This window comes from Cynocephalus volans, chromosome 2 (assembly GCF_027409185.1).
Source record: "Cynocephalus volans isolate mCynVol1 chromosome 2, mCynVol1.pri, whole genome shotgun sequence".
NCBI lineage: Eukaryota > Metazoa > Chordata > Mammalia > Dermoptera > Cynocephalidae > Cynocephalus > Cynocephalus volans.
The window spans coordinates 102,835,874-102,842,165 of NC_084461.1; the positions used below are offsets into that span (position 1 = coordinate 102,835,874).

The window sequence follows — 6,292 nt, forward strand, 5'->3', positions numbered from 1 at the left end:
TGACTGGGTGAAACAGAAGGGTGAATGAGAAACTATTTCAAAGTAAATATAGCATGATTAGAAAGGTTCATTATAGATTTTTATGAATGATAATATATACATGGTTTAAAGCTTTTTTTGAGACAAATATGCTTTGGGTAAGAGCTCTTAGGAGTTCTCTTTCCCAGAAGACTCAATTCTCTGCTTTCAAACATCCTACAAAAGTAGATTATTGGTATGTTTAATCTTTTATTTATTTAATTATTTTTTGGTGGCTGTCTAGTACAGAGAACCGAACCCTTGACATTGATGTAACAAGGCCATGCTCTCACCAGCTGAGCTAACCAGCTAGCAGTACGTTTAATCTTAATACAACCAAATTCAATTTTTATGTTTACATGCATATTAATTTCTCTGAATTTTAGGTGTGACATTATGTACTTGTACTGTAAAATTAACATATCTTTGTTTTCAAAGTAATTCCAATTCTAGAAAAATGTGATATTGAGAGAGGCAGCTATTCAAATTGTTGTTATATTTGCCATAGTTGTCTAAAATTCTAATATAGGGAATATGATGTAGAAAAAAAGCGAAATAAAACAAAACAAAAATTTCTCTTTACTCCAAATTCCAAAGCAGTTCCAATAGCTACTTTATTATACAAATGGAGATATCAAGCTGAGAGTGAGAATTGCTCTGTCTTTTACCACCTCTCTTCTTTTTTTCCATTTCCCAGTTTCTCAAGGGAAATATGTGAGTAGAGGACAAGATCAGGCAAAAGAACATTAACTACTAGCTAGCATCTTGGCCCCAAGCCCCGGTGCAGTCTCTTGGTCAGGGAGGTTGGAACATGTAGAAAAGTCATTTGTTTAGATTTACAGCCGTAGGAGGTGGAACACTCTCTTTCACATCCATAGCTCAGGTCTCATGGTTTTGATAGTAAAAAATGTCCAGGCTAAATCATATCAGTTAAAGAGAAGCAAGTTTTTCTTCCTGTTTAGAAAAGAGTTTAGCTGGACTACCCACGGCTTGGTCCACTAAGTTTAAGAAAAAGGGCTGCAGGCCCTACCTGTGAGTCATAAAGGAAATAAAGTCATAAAGAAGCCAGAGAAAGGTTAGACAGAGGAGCCCAGGCCTATCAGGACACACTGTTCTTTAATTCAAAGAGCTAAGCATTCTGCTGCGCTATCTTATCCCTCAAGATCCAGGAACAGAAATGCAGATAAAGAGAAATAGAAAGGGCATTTGCCCCAAGATAGTTCCTTCTGCTCCCACTTCATCCCATCTTCTAACTCACCCCAATAAATGTTTATCCTTTTGATTAATCAATAAGCAACAGTTCTTTCTCACAGAGTGTGAAAGGAAACAAGTTTTGAATTGGCTGCACTAAGTCCAACATATATATGTCGAATTTTCTGAACCTTGAGTGTAACACCGCCAACTGCCCACTACCACGATTACATTGTAGGCTTTTTGTTTGTTTGTTTTGAGATAAATAACAGCTTATAAATATTTATTCATCCATACTATATTGGTTCTGTTAATCATTTAAGACTTTATTATAGTAAATTTGGTAAAGAAAAAGGTGACTGAACCCCAGACCCTGGAGCCCTTACATTTGGGGGCATTCATGACCCTACTTTACCCATCTACAGAGGCAGCCCTACAAAACTCATAGTTTAATGTCTTAACATAATTTCATCACCCTTTCTCTGATATAATAGCTGTTAGTTATCATCAGAAGCCTGAAGAATAAGCTGGATTTCTTCTAGGCCAGAAAGTTTTATGTTTGTATTAATTTACATAGCTGCCTCTGAGTTTATAGAATATTCAATTATTGTCCTCAGCTAATGCAGGGTTTCACAAATCCTATGTGATATTGGGAATCAATTCTGATTTAAAGTTGCTTTAAAACTGCATTTAATAAAATGCATAGGTCTTTGATGACAAGAAGAAAGAAGGATGCTGGAACCAAATGAATAGGACCAGAAAAAGTAATTTAAAACTCTTTTCTTTATATCAGAATTTCTGCTCAGCAGTGTGATATAATCAGGTAATTATACACATCGAGCCTTTTGTTTCTAAACATCACTCAAGTCGAAGCCGTGAAGCTGGTGACAAAGTGATGTTTTATCTGTTAAGCTGGGCTGGCTGTAACTGCATCTCAGTGATTTCAGCTTTTTAACTCTCCATAAATAAAACTTCAGTTTTTTTCTTAACTCAAACTAAATTTACCCAATATACTATGGTATATTTCTTCAAATACACAGCTTCAAGTACTTCTCAACTAATAAAGAATTTGGAAATATTTTCTGGAATTAATGAGGTTTTTCAAGACGCATGTCATTTAAACCACGCATCCTCATTTCCTTTGCACTTCGTACCACCTCTTGGAGAATTTTAGTATTAGTATTTTTTGTCAGCTCTACATAAAATCACTTGTAAAAGTGAAACTGTTCCTTTTAAGTGATCAGATCCCATAGTTGGAAAAGCAAAGTGTTAATAAGTTAAATAAATATTCCACTACCAGTTTTAAAGAAGATGATTTATGAAAGTGTTTTACAACAGTGCGGCATAAGCCATGTAACGTTAAAATTAGGAATTAGTTATTTCAGAAACAGAACATACTAGGGAGATGATCTTAGGAGTTAAATATTACTTAGTTCAGAGGAATAGGATAAATTGTTACCCTACTGTCGCCAAAATATTTCAACATCTTTTGCTATATGACCAGTCTAATTCAATTATTTTTATTAAAGAAATATTTCTTGGAAATCTGTAATTTATTGCTGTAACTGGGGAAATTTCCTTTTTGGCTGTTAAATAGCCATTATCCATGGATTTATTGTCTTTGAATTCCAGTGTTAGTTCCATTCTTTTTTGAATTGCATGTTTTCTTCTTACGATTGTGTCCTCCCAAAGCACATCCTTTAGTGAATTTTAAAGGAAAAATGCATAGGAAATATTACTGCTGAGACCTTTCATGTCTGACAAAGTCCTCACCTTTCTACTTGATTCCTCACATTTACTGACATTCTGGCAGGGTATAGAATCATAGGTCAGTAGTTACCTTTCTCTCAGTGCTTTGATGGACCCCGAGAGAAAGGTAACTACTAGGCCACACCTAAGTATTCATTAGGTGCTGGTGGTCTTTTTATCATTCTGGAGATTAGTATGTTTTGGAAATTTTAATTTATTAATTATAAAGTAATTTTCTCATTCTTATTTTATAATTTCAGAATTTTTTTTTCAGAATGCATAATAGATGTCTGTAAACCTAGGAAAGTGGCCCTCAACCTCTCCTACACTTTTGTTTTCCATCTCTGGTTCTGTCTCTCTCTCCCATCTGAATGATTATTCTAGCTTTCTATTGATACTTGTTATTTTGTCAATTCTATATTTTATTTCCAAGAACTCTTTCTTAGTCTCTATTTCTGAATTTCTATCATATTCTATGGATTAAATGTTTTTTCATATATTAGATATTAATTATTTTTAAAAGTTCATTTATTTTCTATTAATTATATTCATTACCACCATTATTTGTCCTGGCTATTTAGATTTGTCTTTTTCTTTTGATAGTACCTATTTATTTATATTTTAATAACTTAAAAATAAAAAGGCAATAGGTGTACAATGTAGACATAAAAAATAAATCTCTTTCCTCTTAGTCTCACACAAATATATTGTTTTACTCAAATGTGAGCTTACTATACTAAATAAGTTTCTCTGTCTTGTATTTTTTTGTCAATATATTTTGAAGATGATTCTATCGTGCCTATATAAACAGATCTACCACATATTATTTCATTGCATCTATCTAATATAATTTGTCTTACCAATCCAATCTTGATAGCCATTTACATAGATTTTTGTCTTTTGCTTTCATAAACAATGCTAAATTCAATGAAAAGTAACAATTCTTTTCTTCAATGAACATATTTGCACATATAGTGTGTATATCTATAAGATAAATTCCAGAAATAGAAATACTGGGTAAAAAAAGATATTTGCATTTTAATATTTTTTGGGTATTGCCAAGTTGCTCTCCAGAAACAATACACTAACTTATATCCTATGAACAACAAACACCTATTTTTCTACATTTTGCCAATGTTGAGCATTAATTTACTTTTTTGACATCTGATGTTCATATTGGTAAAAAAAAATGGACTTTTTGTTTTGCTTTGCAGTTATTATATTATAAATAAATTAGAATATTTAAAAAAATACTTCAATGCCATTTGTTTTTTCTTTATATGTGAAATGCCCTTTACGTCCTTATTTTATTTTTTTTCCATGTGGAACTTTTATTTTCTATTAAGGTCACATACATCAATCTTATCTGTTATTCTTTTTTTTATTTGGTTTATTACTTAGATTGTTCCCACTCTAAGACACACACACAGATAATTAACCTTTTAAGGCTAAAAAACATTATGGTCATCAGTGGTTTTCCTTGTTTGATTCTTTTTAAGTTTAGAAAGTAAGAAATATCACTTGAAATTTTTCTCAATGAATTATTTATCAAAAATAAACAGAACCAGTTTGATATTAAAATAGCTTTTAGTTAAAGGCAATTCTCTACAAATTTTGGTGCCCACTATATTACACAAAAGAATAGGTGCTTTATGTACTTATAAATTTAGCAAAATGCAACTAATTAGCTGTCTTTAAAAACCTCTTCTCTCAAGGTTGTGCACCTGAGAAACTTCTAGGGCTATGAAAAACCAAGGGCTCTGAAAAGCAGTGATTTATCCTCATTAAATGTATCAGGTCTCTATGTCTATACTATGGATAGTTACTCTGCTTTAAGTGTTTATTCACGAAGATAAGAGCAGAAAAATTCAGGCCACTCTCTATTGACTATGAACTGTGTGTCAGACACTGCTATGGTGTAGACATACAGTATCCTTTCTTAAGCTTCACATCAGCTCATTGTGGAAGGTTCTGTTATTTGTTCCATTTTACAGATGAGTAAAGGGAAGCTTTGGGGCATTATGCAATTGTGCAACGTTGCACATCTGGTAATATTGCAAAAAAGCAGATGCCAGGTCTTGATTTCGCAACCCTGTGCACTTACCACTTATGTCATGTGATCTCTAATGATTGTTACTTTGGCTGCAAACCTTAGACAAAGGGAGTTCTACAAGGAAGTAGCTGGTTTTCTAAAGTTAATCCTTTTTATCATAACTAAATTCATATTTTTATGTTTCTGTCCTTAAGATTAAGGAAATTGTTACCAGTCTGTGGTCAATTTGAATTTATTACCTATTGAGTTTTATACTTAAAGTTATCAAGAATTCAAGTTCCAGGGTCATGCAGACCTGGCTGGGTTCACAGCTTGTCTTTGAACTTGATATCTATATGACATTAGGCAAATAAACTAACCTCTAAATTTTATTACTCTTACCTTCTGAGAAATGGGGTTAATAATAGAGTGTGAAGGGTGTCAAATGAATGTAAGCTTTTCAAGAGCAAAGATTTTTGTCTTAATTGCCATATCCCAAGCACTAAAAGAATGCTACACAATAGCTGCTCAATAAAATATTTGTCTAGTATGTATAAAAAGTGCTTATTACATTGTTTTTCACTGTGTTTGTCACTGTCAGACAATACAAATAACAATTCTATACATTTATCCAGCTCTCTTTAAATGCAGTGGATGATTTTAAAGTTCTGGTTAAATAAAAATTTCGTTCTTTTTTATTGGTTATGAATATTCATGGAGTACAAAGCTAATTGTCACCACTCAAAAAATATGGAACGCTTCATGAATTTGCGAGTCATCCTTGTGTAGGGGCCATGATAATCTTCTCTGTATCATTCCAATTTTAGTATATGTGCTCCCAAAGCGAGCACTAAATAAAAATTTCTCTATGTCTTGATACTTTCAGTGAAAATTAATGTAGATGGGATTCTGTGAGATCTGATTCCTTATACCCCACCAGCCTTTGCTACTTTCATGTATATGAGAGACATTCACCCTTTCCTCATTAACTAAACAGAACAAGAAAGGACAATTAATTGGTGACTAATTTTATTTTAATTTTTAGTGGTGAATAATAATATTTCGCTTCTTTAAACAGTGCTTTTAAAATACCACAATTTACTGAAGCACATTATGAGCCCACATAGCTGACTATGTTTCAAAGAGAAATGTAGTGGGAGGTAGACAATTTTCAAGAACTGAAAGTGATGTCGTAATGCACTTTCCCATTTTAAACGTCAGACTGGAGCTTTAGCTGTGTTAATTCCAGAGGCAGGAGAATTGGCTTCATTGCCTGCTCACTAAAAACCTCAGTGCCCCCAG

General features: G+C 32.8%; 1 non-coding gene across 1 annotated transcript; it reads right to left on the minus strand.

Moving 5' to 3' along the window:
* Positions 1-5,734: 5,734 nt before the first annotated feature.
* Positions 5,735-5,841, minus strand: LOC134371292 (U6 spliceosomal RNA). Its single transcript, XR_010022733.1, has one exon. It is a non-coding gene; the product is annotated as a U6 spliceosomal RNA (small nuclear RNA).
* Between the last annotated feature and the right edge of the window lie 451 nt (positions 5,842-6,292).